At 41.3% G+C, this 16,339-nt stretch overlaps 1 protein-coding gene across 1 annotated transcript in view; it reads left to right on the forward strand.

The window, feature by feature from the left end:
* ZCCHC24 (zinc finger CCHC-type containing 24) overlaps positions 1 to 16,339 on the forward strand; it is a 172,056-nt gene that overhangs the window by 123,547 nt on the left and 32,170 nt on the right. The gene's annotated exons all lie outside the window — the stretch shown is intronic.

The raw sequence follows: 16,339 nt of genomic DNA on the forward strand, positions 1-16,339 counted from the left end.
TATACAGTAATTCTATAATATTTGCACCCTAAGCTTATAACTGTACGACTTCCATACTTTACTAGTGGTTATGCTGGCTGGGGATTCTGGGAGTGGTAGCAAAAAAACAACAACCCTTTTCTAAGCTTTGCATTACCCAAAGCATAAGGAATGCAGTGCTTGCATGATGGCTGCACGTGATGCACTTGGAGAACAAAATTCTTCCTTATCTAAAGCCAAAAGTGCAGCTGGCTGCAGAGGTCTGACAGACAGACAAATAGAGGGATGACCCCCCATAATTTCATGTATGTTTCTTCACTCCAGAACTATGTGGACCAACGCCTTGAATCTGAGGGCCAACCCATTGCAGAAAGTGACCACATTCATGATGCAGGGAGGTTGGAGTGTTTATATCATCCTTCAAACTGCAGTTGTTAGATTGATTATTCCCCTGCCCCCCCCTCTTTAGCTGATGGTTCAGATTGCCTGTAAGGAAGATAGAATAGCTCCACATTCATAGGCTGAGCAGCTTTTTTGACATACAGTGGTGCCTCGCTTAACGATTTTAATTGGTTCCAAAAAAAAACATTGCTATGTGAAAACATCGTTAAGCGAAACACCATTTCCCATAGAGATGCATTGAAAACCAGATAATCCGTTCCAATTGGAACGGATTACCATCCTTAAGTGAAAATCCCCATAGGAAAAAACGTTAAGCGAAACCCATTGAAATGCATTGAAGCCTATTTCAATGGGGGAAAAAAATTCACAAAAAATTCAAAAAGATGCAGAACAAAGCCAAATTAAGTTCACGAAGGTTTTATTAGGTACACTAACGATTCCAAGCATTTTAAACATTTTTAAACATTTTAGAATATTTTAAAAATAGCAAAAACGGGGCTGTAAAAAAAAAAACGTTAAGCGAAACAAGGGGACCTAAAACTGTCATCGTTAAGTGAAGCATGGTCCCGAAATCGTTAAGTGAAAATCACCCATAGGGAAAATCGTTAAGTGAAGCACAAGATCACTCCGAAAAAGCCATCGTTAAGTGAATTTTTCGTTATACTGTACGAAGCAATCATTAAGCGAGGCACCACTGTACTTTGAATGTTCTCAGAGGACATAAGTGGATGAGCAAATGCGTTGGTGGCAGAAGAACACCACCCAGAAGAGTGCATTGCACTGATGGAGTGGTATATAAATGAAATAAATAAACAAATAACATGTTTCAGCATGTTGCCAAAATAAAGGGGAAAGATAAAATGCTTCAGCATTTCCATCTCCCTGTTTGTTAAAAGTAGCTGGAATAGTAAAATCAAAAGCCCTAAAAGTGGCTGTTGAAGAACAAAGGAATAACAAAGGGAGACTCAGGATAAAGACAGCAGAAATTGGCTACATAGACAGATTCTACTGCACCTCTACAGGCCTGTATAGAGATCAAGATCTCTTAAAGTTTCTTATTCTGAGTTGGATTTACTAATTAACAGCTTAATATTCCCTTCCTGGGTTGACAAACCATTTTCACTTGGTCTATTTTATGTATCCTCATCTGGATATGACTCTCACCTTTTTGGGAATAAATATAGGGAACATCTAACAACATTCTTTGTGTCTAAAGAAGTGGGTTTTGATCCCTGAAAGTTCTCACACAAATCAGAAGTGGTTTACCATTTCCTTCTCCTTGGGTCACCCTGGAACTGTGCAGCTTGCCAAAGGCCACACAGGCTGGCTCTTGCCCTAGAGAAGGCAAAGTGGGGAATCACACTGCCCATCTCTGGCTCCTTAGCCAGGTACCTAAACCGTTGAGCTATCCAGCCACCTATGTTAAGAACAAGATATCATTGGAACAGTGATGTGGCAACATGCCAGTGATTTTCTCCTCTGAGGCCAATTCTTGGCTCTTGCTGAAACAGCCACTTGCAGATGGGAAACCTTATTAAGTCCTGTGTCTTGTCTTCCTGTGCTGCTGCATACATAATACAATGTATGGTTGCAGACAATACACATCTAGTGGATAAAAACTACATTTTGCAGTCCTAGCCAGCAGGAAGGTGGACATACTGGATAGCTTAATGGTTTGGGTATCTGGTTATGGAGTCAGCCGTTGAGAGTTAGATATCCCCACTGTATCTCCTTGGCAGGGGCTGGGCTGAATGATCCATAAGGTCTCTTCGAGCTGTGATGACAATGACAATGATATCTGTAAAGACAGAGGGAAAATTTCACCCATGGATGCACACACGTACATACATTGTCTATTGTTGGACAGACAGGTAGAGGCATCGTGTTCACAAGACAGCTCCTTGAAGACGTTAAGTGGAAATGTCTTCGGTTTCAGCGTGAGCCAAAGTTTTGCAGAAACTGTGAGGTTGTTGTTGAAAGTGGCTGCAAGAATGTCAGCATCATGTGGTAGTGCTCTTGTACAACAAGCTGCTGCTTTCCGGTGGGTCTTTCTTTTCTTCCTCCCTTCCCTTTTGCTTTCTTTGCTGTTAGTCATATTTACCTCCCACCGTTTCTCCAATGAGTCCAAGCTTTTGTTAATATGGAAGTTACTGAAACTGTTGGCACACATACATGCTTGCCCCTGAAACTTGAAGTCTAAAGTTATACAGCCCAGGAACAGATACATCACACATGGCTGCTGATGTGTGTGTGTGTGTGTGTGTGTGTGTTTGTGTTTGTGTATATGTGTGTGTGTGTGTGTGTGTGTGTGTGTGTGTGTGTGTGTGTGTGTGTGTGTGTGTGTGTGTTTGGCCTCTCAGTCTTCTGGGTTCAGGCCAAACATGTTTCATACTTGTGCCGTTCACAGCACGCATTTTCTTTCTTAGGTTTAAAGGGGGGAGGAACTGCTATACTGTAATTTGAAGCAGATTGACCAATTCAATTGGTATTTTTATGTATCATCTTGGAGAGGGAGGGAGAAAGGAGGGGAAAGGAGGCATGGGGGAGCTTGCTCATCTGGTCTCCATTTCCTTTCTCTGTTTCTTAGCAGCTGAAACTGAAGACTAGATCCAGCTGGAAGCAGTAACTCTTATATTACACTGATAAACCTACAACTAGAGGAGCACTCACTGTTCTTCCCGTGTGCTCTGTAATGCCTTGTAACTCTGCAGGAGCACAGGAGGAAAGGAAAGGAAAAAAAAGAGTGCAGCATGGGATACTGTAGCACCATGAGAGCTTCACCTTTTTCTTCCTTTTTAATTTTTTTCTCTTAAAGCAAGTTTCTAGTCCTCGTAGCTAGAACGATGTGCCTGATGTGGACCAAATGTCTGGAATCTGAGGAGCTGGAGTGATTAGAGTTTCTCACTTCTCTTTGTGCCAGCTTTTACTGAGAGTAATATTGCAAAGAAATATAAATTGTCAAACGTTATTAAGCTGGCATCATTTCTACAGAATGCAGAATGTCATAGAACTTTATTTTATTTAGCATGGATACGTAACCTTTCTTTTATATTAGAGGATATCAGCCTTTGGTTCTCCAGATGCTTTGGATTTCGACCCGTAGAACCCTTTCCCATTGGTAATGCTAGATAAGACTTCTAGGAGTTCAAGCCAAAAGCATCTGGAAGATGTTGATCATCACTGTTTTATACTGTGCTTCTTCCAAAGGGGGGAAAGGGAGGAGTGGTTGGTAGAGTTTTGTTGCCATCTTGGTTGCTGCTCAGTTCATTATAGTTGGCTATAATCAGTTGAGCTTCCACAGCGGCGTGACAAGGAAATCCAGCTGATTCAGCTTACATGGTGTATAAATGACTTATTTTTCACCAATTCCATTTAAGTCAAAATTCACTCACATGTAAAAATAAACCACAAATTACAGTGTTTGTAAATCTGCCTGCTACTCTTCGACTATTATTTATCTGATCCAGAGACAGAGACTTTTTGACAGGTTCTCAAAAGATCAGCTTGTCCTAGCATTTGTTGCCTTTGACTCCATCTGTGTTTTTTATCACATTGACTTTGTTTTTCTTAACCTTTCTGCAAGGTGGTTTTTAAAGGGGACAAAATGCTTCAGAAAGAACCCTTAAGGCACTCCTAGCTCTAAATGGGGGGGGGGGGATCCTTGAGTTTACAAGATGGAAACAGGAATGAATAATTTTGCACAAGTACCTTTGTAATGTATCTCACATTCTTGCTTTAAAACAGATGCTGGCAGAACCATCTAAAATTCGGAGCGGAATAGGTGTCTCTCACCAATTTGAAAATGACTGCGAAGGAGACACACACACACACACACACACACACACACACACACACACACACACACACACACACACACACACATATTAATATGTTATTAACAAAAATTTGTCAGTGAAAACAACTGTGTAATGTGTGTCCCTATTGCAACAAAAACAACAGATTCTTACGGCACCTTAAAAGCTCACAAGTTTTATTGGGCTAGCTTTCAAGGACTGCAGCCCACTTCATCGGATGTGTGAACTTGATGAAATGGAGAGTAGTCCATGAAACCTAGTGGCAAATAAAACTTGTTAAAATGCCACAAGACTTTTTTCTATTTAATGGCATTTCTTAGTGCCTATGACACTGATTATTTGAAATGCTGGGGAATATTTGACAAATCTATTGGTGCAGTGGGGGGAAAATGGAAGCTGAATCTTGTATGGGTTTTGCCTTGGTGTGGTCCTTAGGGTGACTGTAATTCACTTTTAGGGTCTTGTTGTACAGTGTCAAGAATTTGAAACCAGATGGGCAGGTCCTTGTGATGTCACAGAAGCAAGGCAGACAAAGGCTGAGAGAGAAGCAAGCAAAATACACATATAAACAGCTTCATACTGAGCCAGTGAGTCCTGGGGCCAGCTTGAAAGGGGACCAAGGCTTTAAGGCTCTCTCACACACACACCCTGAACCTTCGCCTCCTCTGTCATCATTCACTTTGAGATTTATTTCACCACCTGGAGATCTGAAGAAGCATAGCACTTCCCTGGGACTTTAGCTGGCATTCTGAGACCTGGCCACCCTACTGGAATTTACAGCCACTACATGGCCACATCTAGAAACTGAGTATCAAATCCCCCATCTTTACCATAACATTTATTGAGACAAATATCTTGATAATTTTTCATCATGTGAAGATGATTTGTTCTTGTTGCCACAAGAACAAATAAGGCTTGGGCTGGCAAGTGGAAAAATAAGGTCATGTCACATCCCACATTTTGAGTTAGTAAACATTACAGGAGGATTGAAGAAATGGAAACATAAGGCTACCGCTTTCAGTTATAAGTACACATCTGGCATGATATGCTATTTCAGCCTAAGGGGAGTTTTAAAAACTAAGGATATTTTACTTGTTATTATTCCACCATTTGAGAGCTGAATACAAAGATTTCATGCTGTTTGAATGGATATGTCTCAAGATAAGATAACCATGGAAATACTGCCTCGTTAAAAAAAAGGTATCTGTTTCAAATGACTAGTTTATGATTTTTGTTCTGATGTTAGAGATATAAGAGTTTACTAATTTTACATTCCCATGGACGCAGATTTCTGTATAGGGTGGACTCATAATCTTTCTGGCTGCATGCTTGCATGTTCCACCCTCTGGAAATCCAATCCACAGCTTTGTCTCCAGAGCACTGAGGAGAAGGAGAATAGACACACCCTCAGTGGTCAACTTGCATTCCCTGTCTGGGGAAAGACTCCAAGCTGGACATGACTGAGACTCTGCAAATGGATGCTTTGGGGAAATTGTCCCAAAGAAGCAGATAGGTTTTTTTATAATATCCATCACGACCAAGGAATTGGCAAGTTCTCTCATGAAACATATAAACCATATGGGCCCAGGTTGGCCACACACTTGTGAAACTGGGTGTGAGGAGAGGAGGGAAAAGTTGTCACTGTCATTGGGTTGTTGTTTTTATAGTGAGAATTTACTGCCTTTGGCTAGACTTCCAAGCATTTTCTGGCCAGTGAAGAATTCTATAAGTTTTAGTAAAGAAAAGAAAAAGTACCTTTCTTGAATAACATTCCCAAAAGCTGGCTAATTGCAGCATGGCTCTCAGATTAAGGAAAGCAAAAGTAACACCAGGACAGAGATCTGATTTTCATGTAAGGAGCCTTCTCAAGACAAGAAACAAATAATTCTGTATTCGCGAAGGCTTTCACGGCTGGGATCTAATGGTTGTTGTGGGTTTTTCAGGCTCTTTGGCCATGTTCTGAAGGTTGTTCTTCCTGACGTTTCGCCAGTCTCTGTGGCTGGCATCTTCAGAGGACTGGCATGGACAGAGTTCCTACTCCAGTCCTCTGAAGATGCCAACCACAGAGAGTGGCGAAACGTCAGAAAGAACAACCTTCAGAACACGGCCAAAGAACCCGAAAAACCTACAACAACCAACAAATAATTCTGTTTGAAGTGGCCAAGGACAAAAGAAAACAGATTCTGCTCCCGAATCGCGTTGTCACCACACAGTATGACTATGTACCAAAAGAAAAAGAATCATCTGTGCTTGCCATTTGCATGTCCTCTGTAAAGAACAGGATAGAACAATTGTGCATGCACATCTGGAATACTGTGCGCAGGTGTTTTTTTAAAGGTGCAGTATGATACAGTCTTTGATAGAGGGGATTCAGGAACTGTGCATATTTCTACCTGCCTTATCCTACCGCACCATACTGATTCCCAGGACTGGCCCGGTATGTTCTTGTGTCTGAAGAAGAATGCCATCCTTCCTTGAATTCAATAACTAGTACTTAATGTCCCAAAAGTAATAATGACATTTTGGCAGTTGATGTAGAAAATCCCACAAGAGCCTTTCCTCTCCCTGACATCATAATTGCCATCAACATCATAATGAACATAATCATCATCAGCACCATCACCAGTAACTACAGAGTCAGGACATCCCAAACTAGCTGCTTCCCTTTGCTTTATGATACATGTCTTCCTTTATCAGTATCAATTTACCTATTCTTGGTATAATGTAAAGTAAAGGTTCCCCTTGACAATTTGTCCAGTCGTGTCCGACTCTAGAGTGTGGTGCTCATCCCCGTCTCCAAGCCGTAGAGCTAGTGTTTTGTCCAAAGACAGTTTCTGTGGTCACGTGGCCAGCATGACTAGACATGGAATGCCATTATCTTCCCACCCTGGTGGTACCTATTTATCTACTCTCATTTGCATGCTTTTGAACTGCTAGGTTGGCAGGAGCTGGGGGAAGATTCTTGGTATAGTTATTTGTAATTATTCCTGTTATTTTTTTAAGTGCTCTGTTTATATTCTGATTCTCTTGATAAGCTAGGAATGATCTTGGACACATATCTAGGGAAACTGCATGCAAAGGAAATGGGAAAGATGAGAGAATACATTTCTGATCATTGTGGAGAGAGGCAACTGTTGCTCCACTTATCTTAATAATTGATGTCACCCAGCGACTTTGATTGGCACTGGGTTCAGAAGTGTTAAAATGAGTGTCAAAAAATTCATAGTTGATTTGTGAGCTTCACAGCCACAAACAGTGGCAAGTCATTTAGATGGATTTCAAAAGGAACAGCTAAATCCATTCAGGGCAGGTGCAGAATTCCTGTGAGCCAAGATAAAACAGAACTTCCGTATTCAAAGGTAGTATAACGTGCACTATGTAAAGGTTTCCCTTCATCCTTCCTTGGTTGGGAAAAAGGCTCACTTTTACATAAGCATACATTGCTTTGCCAGCTTCAGGTGATGCAGAGGGATTGAGTTTGGGGGGGGGGGGGAGCTTGAACATTTGCCTACAGTATTAGGATGAACATCTAATAGGCCACTTGTGTCTGCTGAAGAAGATTGCTTCAACATTTATGCTCCTTCCATTGAATCTAATCGTTGACAATATGAAAAAGTGGGAGATGTTTTCATAACTGTTTCTAATGTGTTAAATAACAGTGAAATATCAGTAGAGAAATAAAACACTCATGCTACGTTAAAAAAAATCAGCAAGAGACAAGTGGGATTTTTGTAACATTTATGCTGTCTCTTAACAATGTGTCATTTGGAAAATGTGTCTTAACTTTCCAGCAGTATCTTATTCTTATACTGTGGATGGGTTCTAAGTTATGAGTTGAGTCTGAGTCATGGGGGGAACACAAGTCCAATTCAAGTCACTGATCTGTCTTAAGTTTGACTTGACAGAGAGTCCCATGACTCAACTCCACATCCCTGATCGTACAGGTTCATACTACTACAGTGGTGCCTCGCAAGATGAAAGTAATTCATTCCGCGAGTAGCGCTGTCTTGCGAAAAGCGGTTTCCCATAGGAATGCATTGCAATGCATTCCTATGGGAACCTCGCAAGACGAATGAATTATTTTAGTCTTGTGAGGCATCGGTCTTGCGAAAAAAAATCATCTTGCGAAGCACAGCCATAGAAGAAGCCATCTTGCAAGTCACCACAGCAATCGCAAAAAACATTTGTCTTGTGGGTTTTTCGTCCCACGAGGCGTTCGTCTTGTGAGGCACCACTATACTTAATTGGTGCAAGGGTTTCAACAGAGATGGAATATGTGTGACTTTGCAGGTATTATTAGACTACAGTTTCCATCAGCCCTAGCTACCAAAACCAATGGGAAAGGATGGTGGGAGTTATAGACAAATGATTTGCAGGACCATGTGTTTTTCTACCTTTGGGTAGTGTACAGTGGGGTCTTGACTTGAGAACTTAATCCGTATTGGAAGGCGGTTCTGAAGTCAAAAAGTTCTCAGGTCAAATCTGCATTTCCCATAGGAATGCATTGAAAACCATTTGATCCGTATCTGCTCTTTTCCGTCCATAGAAACTAATGGGAAGCTGCTATTCTGCCTTCGACCACTAGAGGGGAATATTTTGTTTCTTTTTTTCTTAGGTCAAGAAAGGTTCAGGGAAGGCAGGGAAAATGCAGTCCAGGCAGTACCAGGCAGTCTGAAGACTCCCAATCCACTCTCTAAACGCTGGGAGGAGTGAGGAAGCAGACAGGCACCCTTTTCACTGGCCAACAGTTAACTGAAAGTTCAAATTTTGCACTTTCCCTGCCTCCCACGTGGTTTTTTTTAGTTCTTAACTCAAATCTAAGTATGTAAGTCAAGTCAATATTTTCCTATGAGAGTGGTTCTTAAGTCAAAATGTTCTTAACTCAAGCTGTTCTTAAGTCAAGACCCCACTGTACATAATAATGAAGGTTCTCTAAGAAAACATCACCTATTGGATATCTTTTAGTTTATGTTTTTTCCCCTCCCACACTCCAATTGTTCATTGCTTGGTCAAAGGAATAATAGTCTAAAAGAAGTGATTCCCCAAACATACATGGTGATGCAAGAAATTTATTAGCAGTGTGAGACATCCCATCTGGTTGGAACATAAGCCCATTACTTGTATTTTTTTGTATTTTTGTTATGTATGTGTTCTTTTGTGTATTTTTTGTATAAAATAAAAATTATTAAAAAAAAAAAAAAAGGAACATAAGCCCAGCTGTTGGGGGGTCCATGACACTGTTAGCCTTCCCAAGGGAGGAAAAGGCTGTGCCAGGGGGGGAAAAGGCTGCAGGCCGTCCAATGTACTGCACAGCAACAGCCTTCCTTGGCTCTGGACACAGCTAGGAGGATGCAGAATGAAAATCTCCATGCCTGGGGCCTGTTCAGCTGCGTTGTGTGGCTGAAGCTAAAAACAGGGATTCTAGAATCTAGATCAACTGATTCTCTCTCTCTCTCTCTCTCTCTCTCTCTCTCTCTGTCTCTCGTTTTTTAAGCTGCTCTTTCAATATGCACCTCCCCTTTATTCTAAGGTTACAGGGAAGGATCAGATAAGCTACCACAACCATGTTAAGCTTATGACACTGGATTTTGGTGAAAGTTTTTAGAGAAGGAAAGGAAAAGAGCAACAAGGATTGATTAGACAGCTTCTAGTTATCCTTAAAGTAGGTGATTTGGACGGGGTCAATTCCGTGAGCAAATTGGGGTTCTCGGTCTTCTCAATAAGTCCAGTCCTCCCTTTCTTCTGACATCGGTACTGCTCCAAAAGCACCGGGCAAAAAACTAAGTTTTTGGAAAGTACACAGTTCACCAGCTATACAAACCTAAATATAGGGAAAGGGTTTTGTTGATAAGGCACAGAATGTCATTGCCTCCTCTGATATAAGAGTGCTAGCACTGGTAGAAGAGAAGTCAAAAGATAAAATGAATCTTACTTTCATTTACAGACTCATAAGGTACTACAAGTTGGCTCTGTTATCTTAATTAGGCACTATGAAAGGAGGATTTATCTGATGGAGAGTTGTCGTGGCATCCCACCTCCATATAATTTCCTCAACACCACCTGTGCTGGGGCAAGAACAGGAATTTCACACATAACATAGGTTTGAATTCTGAATTCTCTGGCTGGCAGAAATTATCTATTTTCACACTGGTGACAGAGCATCAGGAGTGGTAGTGGTCTAAAGCATTCACCCCATCAACCTAGAGATTGAAGTAATTTAAGATACTAAGGATGAGCCCAGCCAGAAATTATATTCCTTAGTTGAGGTTTTCTATGATATTAAAATATATAGGCTTCCTGAATTTATTGTTTGTGATTAGGGACTTCTCCTGAACATCTAATCTCCTTGCCTGAACAGAGGGGCCTCTCCCTAGTCTAGCCTTTTGGTTGATACCACTTGAGCATTTCAGTTTCCCTCTGTCTCCACAAGGGCTCTGCAAAAGGAGGTGACTACTTGTACAGATGACCAGCAGTCCAGCTTTTCTATGAGTTGAAACACCTTGTTTTTGGATGTCGTCTTTGCCTTGCCTTCTGCTATCCTGTCCTTTTCCAAACTTGCAATTTGCATTAAATTCTGCTGCTTCCACCCAGCTGCCTGCTCCATGCCTGTCTGGCTAACATACTAATCCCTGCCACCTTATCCAGCCAAGCTGTCCCCAAACCAGCTTCCCCACCATCACTCTGATGCTTTTAAGAGCAAAAAGCTACTCCTTTGTTTATGGAAAGTAGGGAGTCAAGAAATAAAAGGAACAACACGGAAGGTTGACCTTGGAGTTCAAAATGAAGCAGGGCAAAGGCTAATAGAGTTTTGTCAAGAGAACAAGCTGGTCATCACAAACACTCTTTTCCAACAACACAAGAGGCAACTCTACACATGGACATCACCAGATGGGCAATAACAAAATCAGATTGATTATGTTCTCTGCAGCTAAAGATGGAGAAGCTCTACAGTCAGCAAAAACAAGACCTGGAGCTGATTGTGGCTCTGATCATCAGCTAATTATAGCAAAACCCAAGCTTAAACTGAAGAAACTAGGAAAAACCACTGAGCTAGTCAGGTATAATCTAAACCAAATCCCTTATGAATACACAGTGGAAGTGAAGAACAGATTTACGGAACTAGATTTGGTGGACAGAGTGTGGGAAGAACTATGGCTGGAGGCTCATAACATTGTACAAGAGGCAGCAACAAAAACCATCTCAGAGAAAAGGAAATACAAGAAAAAAAGTGGCTGTCCAACGAGGCCTTTCAAATAGCAGAGAAGAGAAGGAAAACAAAATGCAAGGGAGATAGGGAAAGTTACAGAAAATGGAATGCAGACTTCCAAAGAATACAAGGAGAGACAAGAGGGCCTTCTTAAATGAACAGTGCAAAGAAATAGAAGAAAATAATAGAAAGGAAAAAGCCAGAGATCTGTTCAAGAAAATTGGAGCTATTAAAGGAACATTTTATGCAAAGATGGACGTGATAAAGGACAAAAATGGTAGGGACCTCACAGAAGCAGAAGACATCAAGAAGAGGTGGCAAGAATACACAGAGGAAATATACCAGAGAGATCTGGATGTCCCAGACAACCCAGATAGTGTGGTTGCTGACCTTGAGCCAGACATTCTGGAGAGTGAAGTCAAGTGGGCCTTAGAAAGCGTGGCTAACAACAAGGTCAGTAGAGGTGATGGCATTCTAGTTGAACTATTAAAATCTTAAAGATGACACTGTTTTTTCCCCCAATTTTTTTTATTTTTTTAACATAGGGGGTGACAGAAAGGAAAAAGGGAATTGGAATTAATGAGGAAGAGGAGAGACAATAACATACTAATATCCATTCTATACCTATTGCCATATCAAGATTTTAGGTTATTCTGTTTACGCTTTTCTGCCTTCTAGATTAAGTTCTCATTTCAATATATGCTATTTACACGCTGCCTGTTAATTCAGTCCACTTGTTGAATAGATCCCATCTTTCTGTTGCCTTTTGCAAGGGATAGTCCTTCATAACTTCTGATAGAATATCCATTTCAGCTATTTCTTTTCAATAAGATCTTCTTGTTTTGGTACCGTCGGACTTTTCCAATTTTTAGCATATAGAATTCTGGCTGCCGTAACAATATATATAACTATATATTCCTTTGACTTATCTATATTATCAGGTATCATACTCAGTAAAAACAGTTCTGGGGTTAATGGCACCTTACAGAGTAATATTTGTTGCAACATAGCATGTACTCTTTTCCAATATTGTTTCGCTACTCCACATGACCACCACATATGATAATAACTTCCAAGATGACACTGTTAAGGTGCCACACTCAATATACCAGCAAGTTTGGAAAACTCAGCAGTGGCCAGAGGATTGGAAAAGATAAGTCCACATCCCAATCCCAAAGAAAGGCAGTGCTAAAGAATGCTCCAACTACCGTACAATTCCACATGTTTCACGCGCTAGCAAGGTTATGCTCAAAATCTTACAAGATAGGCTTCAGCAGTATGTGGACCAAGAACTCTCAGAAGTACAAGCTGGATTTCGAAGAGGCAGAGGAACTAGAGACCAAATTGCTAACATGCGCTGGATTATGGAGAAAGCCAGAGAGTTCCAGAAAAACATCTACTTCTGCTTCATTGACTATGCAAAAGCCTTTGATTGTGTGGACCACAGCAAACTATGGCAAGTCCTTAAAGAAATGGGAGTGCCTGACCACCTTATCTGTCTCCTGAGAAATCTATATGTGGGACACGAAGCAACAGTTAGAACTGGATATGGAACAACTGATTTGTTCAAAATTGGGAAAGGAGGACGACAAGGCTGTATATTGTCTCCCGGCTTTGCAGAATACATAGTGCGAAAGGCAGGACTGGATGAATCCCAAGCCGGAATTAAGACTGCCAGAAGAAATATCAACAACCTCCTATATGCAGATGATACCACTCTGATGGCAGAAAGTGAGGAGGAATTAAAGAACCTCTTAATGAGGGTGAAAGACAAGAGCGTCAAAAATGGTCTGAAGCTCAGCATCAAAAAAACTAAGATCGTGGTCCCATCACCTTTTGGCAAATAGAAGGAGAAGATATGGAGGGAGCAACAGATTTTACTTTCTTGGGCTCCATGATCACTGCAGATGGTGACAGCAGCCATGAAATTACAGACGCCTGCTTCTTGGGAGGAAAGCAATGATAAACCTAGACAGCATCTTAAAAAGCAGAGACATCACCTTGCTGACAAAGGTCCGCATAGTCAAAGCTATGGTTTTTCCAGTAGTGATGTATGGAAGCGAGAGCTGGACGATAAAGAAGGCTGACAGCCGAGGAATTGATGCTTTTGAATTGTGGTGCTGGAGGAGGCTCTTGAGAGTCCCCTGGACTGCAAGGAGAACAAACATGTCCATTCTAAAGGAAATCAACCCTGAGTGCTCACTGGAAGGACAGATTCTGAAGCTGAGGCTCCAATACTTTGGCCATCTCATGAGAAGAGAAGACTCCTTGGAAAAGACCTGATGTTGGGAAAGTGTGAGGGCAAGAGGAGAAGGGGACGACAGAGGACAAGATGGTCAGGCAGTGTCATCGAAGTAACCAACATGAATTTGACCAAACTCCGGGAGGCAGTGGAAGAGAGGAGGGTCTGGCGTGCTGTGGTCCATGGGGTCACGAAGAGTCGGACACGACTACATGACTAAACAACAACATTTTTTATGCTCTATGCAGTCAATGTTGTACCCATGTAGCTTGTTATCCCTGCACAGTAAAACAGACAAAATAGTCCCAATCTCATTCCATTGTCTGCTTTAGCAGGGCCAGATAAGCTGAATGTACTTTTCTGAAGTTCTCACATACACACTACACAGCACGAGCTATCACCATCGACCATGGGATCTCCCCGTCCCTGCCAAGTTCAGGTTTCCTTGCCAAACACCTGCTTTCCCTTTTAACAACTGAGAGCCTTTTTGGACCTCTGCACCAAGATACTGTACAAGTTCCCAGAGCAAAACAAGAGACTTTCCTAAGGTTAAAACCCACTTGGCTTTCAAAAAGCTTAAATTTCTTCCATGAGCCTTATAAAACTCTTCCAGCAGAACATAATGACAGCTATATGAATGGGCAACAAAGACGCCTTTGGCCTGGTTAGGGTCACAGTGGGTTACTGAAAGTCTTCAGAAAAAGCCAGGCATTGCCTATAGTGTTTGTTTGTGTGTTTGAGTGAGTGTGCTTGTCTACGTAATAGGTGGGTGGGGGAGAAGAAAAAGAGAATTTCTGGAACATTTCAACAGATACATGAATCTTACACAAGAATCAGTTATGATCAGGAAATGGGGCATTTGCCAGTTCATCTGCTGCCAGGAGCGCTACTTTTACATGCATATTATATCAGTATAACATTCTGTAATTTGGACAGAGTTTGAGCCAAGGCTTTTTCACCAGCATCTCAACTCATGGTACTAGCTGACAAGTCAGCTGAATCAACACATTGCCAAGCGACCAAACAGCCTGAATTGAAATTTAACCATCTCATGTTTGCTAGAATCTAACAGCTATAAAATATCTTCTGGCCCAGCAGTCCTGATACTGTGTGAGTGAATTTGTGTGCATGCATGTATGCTAAAAGGCATTATTAGATTCCAGTACAGTATTTTGAAATCATATATAATATGTTCTAAAAATGAACTTGATCCTCTCCAAGGAAACCAAAGGGGCCCCCAACAGGAAAGTTGTCATGGAAGAAACAAGGTGTAGTGGGGTTTTAAAAAGCAGAGTTTCAAAAAGTTACTCTTTCAGAGTATAGCTCCCACAATCCTGAAGTCATTATGGCCAAAGATGTGACAGCATCCCTAGTATTACACCTAGGGCTAACTCTGGGCTTGAAATCCGGGATCCCAAAGATTAGGACTCCCCACTGACCAATTAGAATGTGGCAGGTGAGGGGAATAAAAGCAAAAAGCATCTGTCCACACTTGGGTGAACACCTTCATGCAGGGGTTCACCGTGGCTGATGTCAGTCACCACAGCATCCTTCCTTCAGATTTATAAATGCATTCTGTGATTATGACAGCCAACCAGGCATACACATGCTTGTATATGGTATTGTTGAGGTATTATTTTAATATATCGGCTAGTATTCTGACCAGTATTAACTTACATAGTGATCCAGCTGCAAACGTTGCCCTGGCAGCCTCATGAGGTGCTGGTCATACATAGTCACGTAACACATCACATGATTGCCTGTGACCTCATCAGGTCACCATGGCAGCTTCTGCAGTTGGAGCTCTGTGCCCAAAGATACAGAACACAATGCTGATATTTCCCTTTTTCTGTGGCAAGATGATGCTTATTCCCAGGTAAATATGTTCCACATCAGGGCAAAAGCAGAAAACTCCATTTTGTGGTGGTCATGCTATGATGTTATTATTTAAGTGAATTTCAAATATAAAACTGGACATAGAGCACTGCTTCTGTGTGTGAAGCAAACATGACCAGTAAACCAGTTGTAGTGTTGTTATTCTTTAACACTACCACATCAGGAATGTAGATAGTGGCGGTTTTAATACAGGAACAATGGCAGGAGTGGTGTTTCTGACTTTCCTAAGAACTAATGGGCTCCAAAAGGTCTCTTGTGTCTTGAAAACTTCCTGATCTAATTCATTTCATACCTGGCCTTCCTTTTTCCCTACTACCTTCTGCTTCTCCTAGCATTATTGTCTTTTCTACTGAGTCTTGTCTTCTCATTAAATGTCCAAAGTAGGATAGCCCTAGTTTAATAATGTTAGCTTTGAGTGAGAGTTTAGGCTTGATCTAGAATAATCTACAATCTTCTTCTTTGCAGTCTATTATATTTTTAAGCTGTTCTCCAACTCCACATTTCAGATTATTTTTTTCCTTTCGATCAGCTTACTTCATTATCCATCTTTTACATACGTAGATAGATCATATAGACAGATAGACAGACAGAGAGAGAGACAGACAGACAGACAGACATATTGAGAGTAGGTTAGAGTAGGTCTATATCAATTAATAGAATTGACTCACTAAAATCCCATTTATTCAATGGGCCTAATCTAGTGCAATTTATTACACTAAGGAACACAAATGTGGCCATTGCATCATTTGGGGATCTTCTCTAGTTCCTTCATAGCTGCCCATCTCCTCTCACCATGAC

This window comes from Pogona vitticeps, chromosome 3 (genome assembly GCF_051106095.1).
Source record: "Pogona vitticeps strain Pit_001003342236 chromosome 3, PviZW2.1, whole genome shotgun sequence".
Taxonomy (NCBI): domain Eukaryota; kingdom Metazoa; phylum Chordata; class Lepidosauria; order Squamata; family Agamidae; genus Pogona; species Pogona vitticeps.